This window comes from Seriola dumerili, unplaced genomic scaffold (genome assembly GCF_002260705.1).
Source record: "Seriola dumerili isolate Sdu_G_001 unplaced genomic scaffold, Sdu_1.0 BDQW01000149.1, whole genome shotgun sequence".
NCBI lineage: Eukaryota > Metazoa > Chordata > Actinopteri > Carangiformes > Carangidae > Seriola > Seriola dumerili.
In genome coordinates, this window is record NW_019174404.1 from 22,904,185 (window position 1) to 22,919,734 (window position 15,550).

Genomic DNA, 15,550 nt, shown 5'->3' on the forward strand with positions numbered 1-15,550 from the left:
ACTTGATGTTTGCGATATTTCATTTACTACATCCCACCTGGAATAAGCCATGATACATTGAGTATATTTATTATGTCACCCTTTAGCATATGAGGAATTGAAATTCAAAAACGTAACAACAGAGTTGATGAGAAGTATAATTAAACTAATAAATCTGCTCCTACATGTAAACTTATATATTTATCATTTACAGCTGTAATTTTAAACCAAACAGATCTAAGGATATGTCAATACACATAGTGTTTAATTCATTTATGAGAATTGAAAATATAGAGTTAATTTGGGCAGTTGTTTTTTTTGTTTGTTATCGAATACTAATTATTATATTTCAATTTTTTCAACTATTATATTATTTTTATTTCAATTAAAAATATATCTTAATCATTATTCAGTTTTTCATGATTATAAAGAGTTTCACTTCTCATGCTATACAAGGATCATTATGGAGGTTAAATGACAGGATTATATGTGAATATCTGAGGAACGCCCTTGCACCTGGGACATGCACTGATACTGTAAAAAAGACCTGCTCTATGTTTAACCCACAGACATCATCATCCTGCTTCCTGGAACAGTCACTCAGGGCTAATATAATATGCCAAACATGTCCTGTTGTCATTGTTCTTGCTCCAGTAAACATGATTGGGCTTCGTTCCCCTCAACTATTAATTTCCAGGTGTTTTTCTCATCCTGCCTGTTCGGAAGCTCACAGCTTTCCTTAACCGCGCTCCATCAGAAATAAACAGCTCTGCCAGTTTTGTTCCTTTCACTCGGATTTTAAAGCAGCCATCGTTTCCAGGTGGTGTTAAAAAGTCTTCAAAGAGTTTTTGTGTTTCAGTCCATCTGTCTGCCCCTTTTGATTGCATGACAAGCTCTACTGATCAGTATTTATATATTATCTATGGATCAATGGGTTTCTTTTAACCAGCTCCATTTATAACACATGCATGATAAATCCTTCCCTAATGACAGAATCAAAGCAAACGGAATTAAAATGTTCAAGATAATATGAAGGGAATATACAAATACAGAAAGTTGAGCCATTAAAATAATAATTAAATAGAAATAAGACTGAATAAAGGATCAGAATAAATTGTATTCAGACATGAGATTTCCTGATCAATCAGACAAGGCTTTCCATAAGTTTTAGATTGTGTCACAAATATAAAACACAGGCTCTGTTGTTTCTACATTTATGTGGGTCTGCCATGGTGACACTGCAATGGTGCATCACTTTAAATGTTGCTGCAGCAAGGAATTGTAGGAAGGCATTTTCTCCTTTCCTTTCGCTAAAGAAGGTCCAGTATTTCCTATGCTGAAGGAGACAAGACAAGAGGACAAGAGGTAATTTTACTCTGTTAGGAACCTTCCAAAGAAAAAAAGACTTTTGAACCACAGCCCAGCTGGTGAACATAGTGGAGCATTTAGCAGCTAAAGAGCCAGATGTTTCCCTCAGGATCTGGTGGAGACCAAACACAGAGATAAAAGAGAGGGAATATTTTAGTCACTTTCATCCAGTGCCCTGGTATTCCCACTTGTGCAATTCAATGTGTTCAGACTACAAAGACGCACAAAAGACAGACTTGTTGGATGGAGATCTGGGAGGCAGGGGAATGAAGCCAGGAAGAGGCCCTGCAGGCCACTTACCCCAGGACTAACTTTGATTACCATTGACTCTGAGATGGTTTTTAGTTCTTTAAACCACAACCAATCTTCAATGTAGTTTTACATCTCCTCTCTCAGGCTTTTCTCTGGAGCTCTAGTAACAACAGGTCGGTGAGCCAATCACAAGAGAGGAGGCTCTGAGCCTCTCCTATGATTGGCTGACTGTTTTCTGAGTGATCCGATAAAATAAAGCAGATTTCAGGTAAACACTCAGAGAAACCAAATCCTACGAGGTTGGATGGTGTCCAGGTGGGCGGGGCTTTGGGCGGGGCTGAGGGCGATGACTGCAGAAGTTTACAGAGGTCCTGATGGCTCGTTTCATTCATTTTCTACAATATGGGACCTTTAAGCTGCTGCCACATGATTAAAATTATTCTCTGGAAAACATAAACATTCATGCCATAACATCATGGCTATGTAGTTTATTAGATTAGGATTGGCCTGCGTTTGATGCTACATAATAGCCATTCACTTGTCCAAAACTGAGGTGATTCATCTCTGGAGAGCATAAATGTGCTAATATACCCATTAGATTAGAGCAAGGTGATATCATCGCGGTGACATCTTTGTTGTGACATCACAAAGTTCCAGAAGTCCTGACGGCTGGTTTTAAGGCTCAGTTTCTGAATACAGGCTGTGTGCATTTCTCTGTGGACTGAGGCTTTGATACTTTCACTGTATTAATATAGAACCTAGACCTGATCTATAATCAAACAACACATGGCTATCTACCTTTATACTATATGGACCTTTAAAAAAAATGGCTATAATCCACTGTTTCACAGAGTTGTCTAAAATTGTTGGTCTTTTTGCTAATTCTTCACCTGAAGTCATGGGGAACAGGTATAAAATCTTTGTTGTACAAACTAGTTAGTTAGTTTTCCTGTGCTCTTTGTTGTTAGGGTTCAGTACTGAGTTGTCAGATGATCCATTGTAAGGCAGCCGATGATGCAGCTGATGGAATAAAACATAGGCGGGGAGAATGTGATGTTTATCAATAAATTAAACCTGGTGAGCATGGTCTGTCATGGTGATGTACTTGTAGTTGCATAAGAGGAGCAACCGGCATCCGAATTCAAATTGCTCTGAGTAAACAAATTTTGTGTGAATAGCGTTGCTCAGCCCTGTGAGGCTGATATGGAGAATCTGCTGCTGGATGAGAGATAATGCTTTGGGAAATGTCAGCTCTGCTTTTTTTCTCTGTGTGAGTTTCTTGTTTTTTTGTAGAATAACAAGAAGTCATACCAGGCTGGATACAAGTGGGTTCTGTGACCAACATCAAGGCTCGTAAGTGCAAGGCCGTGTGTGTCCAATTTCACCCTCTGAAAACCAACCATCATGGTTTTCCAGGTTCAGATCATGGCAGTGGCTTGTTGACATCAGCAGCAGACAAGTTGACAACTCAAACTGGGGTGAGGGAGTTTTGTATGGTGTTGTGCACCCGGGGCGAAGCCTAAAGCTATGACTAAATTGGCTCATCCTCCAACATGTAGCACTTCTGTTGTCTTTTTGTTTTATTTTCAGGCAGCTGCAGTGGTCATCAGTTTCATTTTTCATTCAAAAACATTCAAACCGAAGGGAGACAGGAGGCTTAAAGAATAAAGGTCCATCCACACCAAGACCAATTGAAGCGGTAACTGTAAATACTATAGTGTTTTAAAAATCATTCTAAGTAGTCTAGTCCACACTAGAGAGTGACACGGGACTGGATAGATAAAACTAGAATCACCTCCTCCTGGATCTCTGCCTCCTCCACTCAGACTAGTTTCAGGTTACATCCCTGTTTATCCAGAGTCATAGAAAATATGAACTATTAGGTTGCAATCTTGTCATAATTGCTGTGAAGTCTCGAGTAATGGCTAAAAAGTGTTTCTGTGTTTCTATGATCTTGACCTTTGAACTTTGACCTTTGACCTTTGACCACCAAAATCGAATCAGTTCTTCCTCGATTCCAAGTGAATGTTTATACCAAATTTGAAGAAATTCACTCAAGGCGTTACGGAGATATTGTGTTCACAAGGCCAAAACTGTGTTTTGTGAGGTCACCACGACCTTGACGTTAATCTGATCAACCCTCAGAATCAGTGTTTAGTCTTTTGTGTTTTGCTCTGACACAGCTACCCCGGTCTCTGTGAGAGCTTGTANTTTTAACCTTTGACCACCAAAATCGAATCAGTTCTTCCACGATTCCAAGTGAATGTTTATAATAAACAATAACAAAAAATAACAATCCAATAANGTTAATCTGATCAACCCTCAGAATCAGTGTTTAGTCTTTTGTGTTTTGCTCTGACACAGCTACCCCGGTCTCTGTGAGAGCTTGTAGACTACATCGGCTCCAGGTGGAGCGATTGCAAAAAAACTCTGGTTGTTTATAATAAACAATAACAAAAAATAACAATCCAATAAGTGAACAGCGACAGCGGCTCTTGACATGAGAGCGCCATAGGTGCTGTTAGTCAATCACCCCCCTTGACTGGAGTTCAACTGTGGTGAACTACATTGACATTTTAACATGGGAGTCTATGGGGATTGACTCACTGGTGGAGCCAGACTCTAGTGGTCATTAGAAGAACTGCAGGGTTTGGTTCTTCAGTGTCGGCTCCATGTTTCAGCCCTGGAGGTTGATGCTTGCTCAGAACTGAGGGAAGGATGAATAGTGCTTTGTTATTTTCAACATTTGGATTTTTCCTTACACTCGTGCTGATGTTTTGGTTAGCAAGGTTCCCAGATTACCTTGCGTAATTAATTAGTTAATTGGTTTAGAAGATCAGTTGCTTGTTTGCTGCCATAATCAGCATGTAGGCTACATTTGGTGTTAGTTCAGCATTTTCATTCATGCTAACACTGCAAACCTTCTGTCAATAATCGGTTTTCGCCAAAATGAAAATTTAAACCTCATATGTTTACCAGACTCGTCTACAAATCAGACTGACCCCCTCCTTTTCAAATCATCTTGCTCCAAACTGACGTTCAGTCAACAGCTTCCACACCAGTCTAAACTAATGGAACCAAATACATCAGAGTTGAATGTAATCAAACAGGTAAGGTGTGAAACACAGTACTGTATGTTACACATCATTACAGTCAAGTGACGTGGCGGCGTGATGAATCTCTGAAGGTGTTGGTGTGGCCCCGTTGATCAGGATCCACACAGGAATCGAAGGAAAACAACAACCCTGTAGCTTCCCCTCACTCTGTCCACTGTGGTTGCTGAGCTCTGATGTATACACTACAGTTATATACTGTTTTCCACATTATGCTAAACTGTCAGCTAACTGTGTAGTTAGGTGACTGCATGAATAAATACTCCATGCATTTAGATGAACCTGATGTTAAAGGCTGTGAACTGATCAAAGAGCAAAATCTCCCGACAAAAAAATAAAGAACTACGAAAATAAAAAGCCTTTGAGTGTAAATGGAAGCTTTGACTGACCTTCAGCGAGAGCCTAAGATCTCTGCAGGAGAGCCCCTTTGATGCCTGCTGAGGATGGAAAAATGATGAAAACAATATCAGTCGCTGAGGACGGCGTCTTAAAAGGAATGGTAGCTTAAATGTAAGGAATGATGTGCTGATGCAATTTGATTATAAAAAAAAAAAAAAAACAGTCACAGAGGAGCGTGGCGAGGTGAGGACTGACTTCAGGTTCAGCTGAAGGAAGGAGGAAAATAAAACCCACTGATATAAAGAAAAAACAAGACCAGTATGATGGGTGGGAATTTGTACTTTACTGAAGTATTTCCATGTATTTCCAAATATTGTACTTTTTACTCCATTCATTCATTCATCAGCCATACTGCTTATCCTTTTAGGGTGACCTGGAGCTCGAGCCAGTCTGACAATGTCAGCTGACATTGGGCAAGGGCAGGGTTCACCCTGGACAGGTTGTCAGTCTATCACTTACTCCACTACATTTATAATAACTTGTACCGTTGCAAATGAAATGCACTGCGCACACACACGGGTGTTTTCAATGCTCTGGATGATTAGCCCTCTGGTCGGGTGTAAGTTCAGGTATACATGATGTCATCAAACTCTACACGGCTGCGTCCAAAATCACTCACTACTACCTCTATACCTCTCCTTAGTGAGTTCATCATTGCAGTGCTGTGCAAATGTATAGTGAGAATTATTATACCTTATATAGTGGACTCATAGTATCCTGTAATGCAACTTGAAAAGTAGTGTACAACATTGTGCTCGCGCTGAAATAAAGAAAAACGGCGCAGAGAAAATGACAAGTGTCTGAAAGTTTTGTTGTCAGTGAGCTCATTTTTTAGATCGCATGAATATAGAAAACAAGCCCACACAAACACATATGCACACGCGCGCACACACACACACCCACATGCACACACACACACACACGCTACTAGAAGCTCTAAACTATTCAACCCTTGTGAGTTTCTGATGCACTTTGTGGCGCTGCAGCTGAAAACGTGGAGCGAAGCTGAATTCAGTTTGTCTGTTTTTGTCAACAAAACCGCTCACGATGACAAAAAGAAATATTCACCAAATTATGCAAATACATACATGAGACACTTCTGTATCTCATCAGAGTGTTCAGGGAAGGCCCCAGTCAAGCTGCAGAGATACCTCAAGGACATTCAAAGGGATTTCTGAGTTTTTCTCTCAAGATTATTTTTTATGACTCAAAACATTTTTCTGTTTTGTGCATATTAACTGTTGATCAGTGGGTCAGTGTCTCAGTCTCTGATCAGATAAAATGTGGAATGGTTTTCTCATGGCGTCGTCTTGCTCTCTCCCTCTCTCTCCTCCGTGAAAATATTACCCAAACAGATGGAAGATTGGGGGCTTTTTTTTTTTTTCTTGCTTGACAATCCACCCCTGACTGAGCCTTACCCTCATTAAAGGAACCCGACACTGATTGAACTGCCTGTCACCCCCCAAGTCCTGACAAAAACCTCTTTGTTGTTGTCTCCGGTGCTGCCTGTCTGTCTGTCTGTCTGTCTGTCTGTCTGCCTGTCTGTCTGTCTGTCTGTCTGTCTGTGATCTGCTCCCCTATTAATAGTAAAAGATGCAGAGCAGCACTGTGTGCTCAAAGGTCGGGGCACAGCGCAGGAGTGTGGGCTCAGGTGGAGGTCTGCAGCAATGCATGATAGGTAAATGATGGACCTGGATGCCACGATGAAAAATGTATCAGGGTTGACACAATGTTTTCAGGGTGTTTGGCTGTTAGAGTCATATCCTCACCCGGGGGCAAAGCACTCTGGTTTTACCAGTCATCAAAACAGGCAGCAGCACCATCTTCTTTGTGTCATTACAGGGATGTGGTATACCTTTGCACAGGTAAAATGGTGAGATGTGCACCACCTTTCTGCTTCACCTAAAAATGCTGGGTTGTTTTAATAACCCCACTGCTGGGTTATAGGTTGTGTATCTGACCTAACATCGGGTTAAATATAGTGACCCAGCACAATGGGTTGAAGATGCAGCCTGAAATCGAGGATCATCATTCTTCACAGTCCAACATTTTTATGCAGTTTAAGGCACCAGAAGGAAGACTATGAGAAACATGAATTTCAAATTACTAGTCTACATTTTTAATACAATTTTATAAATTTTAAATGTATTGGAACATTAAGTATATATGGCTAACTTGATATTTTTTGGTTGTTGTAATAAAAGAATGGGCAGGACAGCATGTGCTCGTTTCATTGTTTCATCATTTCATAATAATTTGAATTTAATTTTAACATTAACAAGAGATGTTGAGTGAAAAAATAAGTAATTTGACCCAGAATTTGGCTTGTGTTTTCAACAACATAGTCATTTTTACCTATTTTTGGGTAGAGAACATAATAAAACCCTGCTCTCCCTTTTTGACCCAGCACCCACAAATAACCCAAAATTGGGTTATTTTTAAGCCAGCTGTTTTAAGAGTGTACTGCAGAGCTCATTCAATTCAGTGTTTGAAAACTGGTTATATTTTACAGTGAGACTGAACAAACAGAGAAGTTGAACCTTGGGACTTTGCAGTGCACAAGACTCACAGAATGAAGATCAGACAAGTACTGACTGCTGTAAGTCACTGTACAAAGGAGGACATCAACAACGTAACATTTTGCGTGCACACTGCACTTGTAAAAAACTGTGCAGCCTCAGCAGGCTGGTAGCCTCCAGGGAGTCTTCTCTAAAGGTTATTAGAGGTTTCACAAAAAGTTACATGCACTGTATTTCATAACTTTACTGTGTCTGTTCATGAACAGTTATTGTGCTCTGTGAATCAGGAATTGAGTCTCAGAAAGTTGTAGGAACAAGTGGAGTTAGCTGTTTCCTCTAAGCATTTTTGCATTATCAACTTTATATGTTAAGCTACTTCTTTACAAACAGTTTGTCTTTGTAGTGCATAGGAGCTAGCTAGTTAGCATTTGTTATTGTTAGCTAAGCTAATCGTCGACTATCGACTAAAATGTGGAATTTACTCTACATTTTGCTCAACAATATCCTTCAGTCTCTGACATCGGCTGGCTGAAATTTTTGACACCTCCCAGTCCCTGAGGCAGTGAAACAACCCCAAGCACTAATGTTTCCACCACCATGTTTCACAGTTGGTGAAAAGCTGTCTTTGCCTACACCAGCTACCCTCACTGTGGCCAAACAACTGTGTCTTTGATTCGTCTGTCCAGAGCACATTATTCCAAAAGGCCTGGTCTTTTCCTACATGTTCATTGGCGATGTGCTCTAATGTTCTTTTTGGACAGTCATCTCTTTCATGCACGTTGACGCCAACGGCTGTGAGAGTTACCTGCAGATCCCATGATGAAATCTTGTGGTTCTTGGAGATTCCCTTTTGCATCAGACTTTCTGCTCATGAGCTAAATTTGCTGGGGCGGCCAGTCCTGGACAAATTCACAATCGTTTAAGATCTACGCCACTAAATGATTTTCCTCACAGTGGAATGATTTATCTCAAATAATTTGGAAATATATATTTTTAAATGCTTTGCCAATCTCAAAGGCATCACAGTCTAAAGGCCTTAGAGAGCTCTTGAGATCTTGGCATGATGACACTTCACACAAAGAGAACACCAGACCCTGGATGTGAGAGGTTTGAATAAGTCAGATTCCACCCACCTTGGAGATTCCAAGGAGATTCTAATTTGGAACCTCTGATTCTAGCTTCCTGGATGTTAAGGTGCGATAAATGTCGTGATGTGCTCACTTTTTCCATGTGACTGATCAGTTTTTATTTATTCAAGTGTTTGTCAATGTTTTCAACATGTTTTAACAAGCAATCTTTTACTTTTACTTTTACTTTTTCACAGCTGATTGTAACATGCGCTGCTAGAACTCTGTCTATGTCTTCCTGTACTGCTGCACAGTTTATCTTTCCCCGAGGGGATTAATAAAGTGTCTATCTATCCATATATTCATCTATCTATCTAGTGGTCACACAGACTTTTTTCACAGAAGTTTTTTTTTTGGCCATTTTTATGACTTTATTTGACAGCGACAGTGGAGACAATAAAGAGAACAGGAAAAGACACTGGCATAAAGAGACCATTCAAACGGTTAAAGGCAGGTGCACTGTCTTGTCTTTGAGCATGATAAGGCATACAACCCTGTACAATCCCACAAGTCATTGCGTTACAATGACAACATGGTTCCTCCCCGTAGCAGTGGAGTTTTTAGCCACACTGTAACCTGCTGTGCTGAACATCACATGGTGTGTTACTGTTTGTCAGCAGCAGCTCTGTCACTCACACCGCTCTGTCACAGCAGCATCACATTAACATACAGTGGGTGTGCTTTAAAACTAATGTGATGTAATTGAATGGGGGGGGGGCAGCACGCCGGGCAGCACAGTGTTTCACCAGCTTATACGTGTTTGTGGGTGATGGTATGTAGTGCAAACTACGGAGCCCCTGATGGTTCACATGGGGAACTTATCTCACATTAAATTTCCCTTTCCCTCTGATCCATGGAGCCTGATGGGTATTGTGACATAGTATTGTATCGTAGGCCGCCGCTAGTTGTGACCACAGTTGTGAGTTAAGATAACCAAGACTGATGGAGATAGTCAACCAGCTCTCTACACTGTTATTACCCTACAACCAGCTGTGCCGGGGCTGATGGAGACAGGCTGTAGCTGTGCTTATGATTATATGAGATGATGCTTTAGCCATGGCTGTGCTCTGGTTGTCATGACTCACATCCGTTTATAATAGGTGTAACACTAGCTAGCTGCAGGGGTTGTGTGTGTGCAGTGCACTGATGCGGTAACACTGGCTGATCATTGTATTGAAGCTGCTGCATCCCTGACCACCTGTGGTGTCCTGCTAACACATCTGTCAGACCTGATAGAGAGACGCAGGTTCAAACCCTCAGCTGACGTCAATAGGAGCAGTAAAGAGTGATTGATCTACTGTAGCTATATCCATAGCATTAGATATACAAACGTAAATGCAGCTGTGCAATAAATTTAATGGGGGAAAACAAAAGTAAGGTAAAAAGTAGTTCAGAAATAATGTTCATACTTGAGGTTGGAAAATTAACTTCAACATGCTGTGTCCAACAGGTAATAAGTTTTAGAAATTCTTGCACTTCCTGTTTTATTTTGTAATTTGGTTCCTTGTTTGTCTTTGTTTTTGCGTCATGTCTTGGTCTTGTTTCTGTGTGGTGATTGTCTGCCCCGCCCTAATGTGTTTCACCTGTGTGCAATCACCTTGCCTCCTGTGTCTATATAGTCTTTGTGCTCCCCTTTGTCTGTGTTGGTTCGTCTGTTGTCTTTCTGTCTGTTCATGCCTGTTCATGTCACGTTCATGTCACGTCACGTCACGTTCAAGTCTGGATTTTGCTAAATAAACCTGCCTGCACCGTCTCCCATGCGTTGGCTGCATCTGAGTCCTACTTACCTTGCAAACCTGACAAACTTAAGGCTAAAGTTGGAAACTAGCTAACATTAGTTGGCTAAATTGTAACTTAAGGTCAAGCTAGAAACTAGCTAACTAAATTCTGATAAGAAAGTAAAGTGTATTAAACAAGCTGAGCAGTTAGCGCCCGCTACTTACATTTACCTACAGTGTCTCAACACACAGGCTAGAGAACAAAGCCACTGATGGAGTGAGGCAGGCAGACGAAGGTTAAGAAATGGTATGGTCCACATGGGTTTCTGAAATCATATTAGATTCTTCCAGGCAACAATATGAGACAGTAAGAAATATATACATTTTTATTTTTTTTGGAATTGATCAGCGGGGTCTTACCACCACAATCCATCCATAATTCAAACCTTGGGTTTAACATAGAAAAGAGTGTATTTTGCCTTTTAAATGCAATAATATTTATGTCTGGAAATGTGGTCTCATCTGAGGCCATTTCTGGTGGTGAACTACTACATCTAAAACTGGGAGCAAGGTAAATCCTCTGGATGTGCCTGGATGAATACTCAGTGATGTACATAGAGTCTGCAGGGTGCTGTGTTTCTATGCTGTCAACTGTCTCTCCACTAGTCCCCAAGCTACTCTTGGTCGCTGCCCAGTCTGCTCCCAGGCGTCACTGGCATGGGCCGTCTTTTATGATACAGGATGCATCATCAGTGATGTGCCTTAAATTTAAAGACGCTGAATGTAAAATGTACCAGAATCAGATCATTAAATAACTGACCATGTCGAGCTTTGCTGGAGCATGTTTGAAGACATCTTCCTCAGGCAATGTCTTTTCAGATGACATAACTCTGGTGACATCATCAGGGTTAGTTCCTCCGGAGACACAGAGGACATATGAGTGTTTCACAGGCTGAGTAGTCATGATGAATGAAGGCTGCTCCACACTGATGAAAGCTGACAAATGTAAGATAAATGTCAAATCTATGCCTGTCAAGCTCCGAGTCAGAAATGTAGGACCCGATTCTCACAGTGAAGGATTCACTTTGAAGCCATTGTAATGTTAGTGATTGTGTTGCCCTCTGTTCTGTGGCTGCAGCCAGAGCCTGTGTGTTATTGTGAGAGCAGAGTGGAAGGATGATGTGAACTGAGGACATGTCTATGCTTTTTATTTTCAATTTACTTTAGATCATATGAATCACCAGACATCCACTGTACAATCTGACATGCATCAACATTGAGAACCGCCTGCAACCAAAATCTTACTAGATTTACACACAGTGAACTTGTCGCTCAGTCTAAGTCCACCATGAAGTCACCTTCATATCCCCAGAGAAATAAAAATACTGTGGATGTAACCTTGGTGTCCAGTGGCAGAAATGAAGAGAGTGCAGCCAGTACAGCTCAGCTACGGCCTGACCAGGCCCAGCTGTGGACCCATTGTGGTATTGCCCCCCTCTCCCTCTCATTATGTGGGCATTGTGCTCATTTGTCTTAAGTGTCAAACCAAGGGAGATTATGTACTTTTAATCAGTGGTCCTCAAACTTTTTCACAACAAGGACCCTGAACTGACCTAAACCAGACCACAGCTGCTGCTTTTAGTATAGAAAGTGTTTGAAACCCATGAACCAAAATACTCATACATTCTATTATTGTGTCACTTATGTCTGGATGAACAAATCAGTTTTTGGTGGTCAAAGGTCACAAAACACGATTTTGGCAATAAATCATGAATTCATTCACTAATTATGACACAACTCAAATGTCTACAGGGATAAAATGAAGTGATGGCATTTTATATCCAAAAGGACGTCATAATGTTCTGCAAATATACCTCTGGTTTCTCGTCAACACTGTAACTCAGGGAGGAGAGACTGTGTCCATATTTCCTGCAACTTCACACTGTCTGGTTGGCAGAGGAAATAACCACCAGGAAGTGATTCTATTTCTTTTTTTTATGTGTGTGTGCGTGTGAGATACTTTTGATGGTCTTGTGCCATTGTGCTCTTTGGATTTTTCCAGCCATGTGGGGAAACTGTTATAGTTATAATATAATATTCTTATAATATTCCAGTGGTTTTTATAGTTTGCTGTCTGTGTTGGCGCACTGCTACATAATGTTTATGGTAAATATCTTTCTAAATTAATTTACTAAATCAATTTATTAAATTATTGATAACGTATAATTTATTTATTTATTTTCTTTTTGAATAATATGTAATTGGAATCATTAAAAAACAGTAATTTCATATTTATTAATAATAATAAAAATGATAATAATAATAATTTGTGATAACCCTGTGTGAATCTGGGGCCCAGCTACAGTCCTGCTCTTCCTCACAGGCAGAAAGCAGCACCCTCAGCCTGGATGATTTACAGTTTTACAGCAGTTTATCTAACTTCCTGTCCTTGTGTATCACAGATTGTGTTGTGGCAGTTTCACCAGTTTGTATGCGTGTTAGCATTTTCGAGCGCGCATCTCAAGGTGACTGGGACCTGTAAAAACAATCTTACACCGGGGCCCATTAATACTGATGCCACTGCTTGGTCCCCCCCCCCATGCTGGTTACAACCTTGCACATACAAATGGTCTTTCTTTAACGTCTCTATCACTCCATTGTGAAAATGATTCTATGTAACTTCATTAACTGTTAGACATCTTGAGGGAAAGTCGGAGACAAATATTGAGTGTTACATAAAAATCACAGAGTGTGCCTTCAAGACAGGTTTTTGTAATTTCAATTTTACTGAAGAAACAACAGCAATAATTCAAACTGTGTATGAGAACTAAGTAGATTTACCCTGCTCACTCTCTGTTTTGTAAACAGATCCCTGTAATCTGGTCACATATACAGGTAATCCATTACTCCCCAACCCCTGCACTAAACCCTCTGAGCAGCTGTCCAGGTTACAAACACACACACACACACACACACACACACACACAAGCAGCTGGATTACAGTAACACAGCACAAACAAGTGGTGCTAAACCAGCATCGTCATGCTAGCCACGGACTCCACATACACGGTGATAAGCTGCAGACAGATTTAGCCTGAATTTTAATTTAATAGATTGGAGTGGCAAGAGGCAGCAGCAGATGTGATGTTTGGCAGCAAGTGTTCAGACCCGGAGAGTTGTTGATAGAGGATAAGAATAAACCACAGACTGTGTGTATGTGTGTGTTTTAAAGAGAGTACAGCTGAAGGTTAGCAGTCATTTAAAAAGCACACTGATGCTTTATGTGAAGAGTTGAGCACACAGTGCAGCATGTGTGTGTGTGTGTGTGTGTGTGTGTGTGTGTGTGTGTGTCTGGATGTTTTTGTGTGTGCAGATGGACAGGGCAGAGCAGCGACAGGTCAAATGTTAAATAAGGTATTCTTTTAAATAAGACGTCTCCGTGTTGTTTCATCATCCTGTCGGATATTTGCTGCAGAGAATCTGCCTAGAACAGCAGCCCTTCATTAAAGGGAACACACTGCCTCCCAAAACAATGACAAGAAAGAAAAATTGTCTAAAAAAGTAAAGTAACAAACTTTTAAAACAACAAAAAAGAAAGAGGGAGGTAAAATAAAAAGATAAAAAATACTAAATAAAACTTTCTGTTAACATCTTTTAGCTTCCCTGGTCAGACTGTAGTCGTAACATAAAAAGAAAAGTGTTTAAAATTTAGTAATGACTAACAAACACAGGAAAAGCCACAAAAGTCAAACTCACTTCTTAAAAAAACGTACTCAGTGCAATAGAATAACCACATCTTGATGTCCGGCCACATGACAGCAACATGAGGACAGAGCCAAAATAAACACATCATTTCCTCAATATAAGAAAAGAATTATTTTTCTGATATTCTATTTTTCAACGGACTAATAACTTTGTTTGTCTGTCAGTGGGTTAAACATGGGTCTGTATCACACAGCCTGGTTTCAGCACCTTTAATATCAGAGTCCAAATTATACAATGTCAATTGGGGAGTCAACTATTTCTCCATTTTGATATTGTTCAATGAGCCATCAGGTAAAACTCCTGAATTCCTGAGTGAAAACAAAGACTTTAATTTAATTATTGAATTATTTAATATATTTATTGAATATTTAAATATTTCAGCAAATAATATCTAATTTCACTTTTTTTTCTTTTATAAAAAAAATTGTAAAAGACTAAAAAAAACACTAGACCACATGAAATAATAAACTATATTGATGTCAAAACATCTCTCTACAACAACTATTCCTCCATTGTCTCACTGCTCATGAGCACCAGTGTTTGCTAACGTTAGATCATAAATAACATTTTGTATTGGTAATGAAATGACAAGCTAACACTGGAAATAAAAGGGCGAGCTATCAGCTAGCTAACATCCTAAACTGTAACTTAAGGCTAAGTTATAAACTAGCTAACATTAGTTGTTCATCTGCAGATAACTGACACAATCTAATTAAGAAACTCAGAAGGTAAGAAAGTGTATTAAACAAGTTAGCTAGTTAGCTACTGCTACTTACAAACAGTGTCTGTGCAACACACAGGAGCAGCGACTTGAGGACGGAGCCATTTAGGGGAGTCACAAGATTCTTCCAGCCATGAATATGGGAAATATATTGTAACATTTACAATTATAGGTAAAAAAGATTGTATAAATTTTGGGACTTTGGGGAAATTGGCTGGAGGAACATGTGTGGGGGGCTCAGTTGGTGCCCATAGCTTATGTTTGCCCTGGAGCCCCCAGGAGGATCCGGCCCTGCTGTCTAATTACCCCACTGTACCTCTCATGTGGGTTTTAGGTTGAGGAGTCTGTAGATGAACAGTGATGATGGGAGGGAGGAAGTAGATTGTTGCTGATTGTTTCCTCTGTTTTAACTCTTCACCCATGTGTGGATGTGATTTTTGGGATTACATGTTAAATTTAATTTTTATTTTATTTTAAGTTGTCAGAAAAGTCTGGAAGATGAATTGTTTAAATATAAACACAAAGCTGCAGCACATGAGAGAGCGGGAGGAGCTGAAGTAGGCTGTGAGAAAAGAGAGGGAGAAAATGG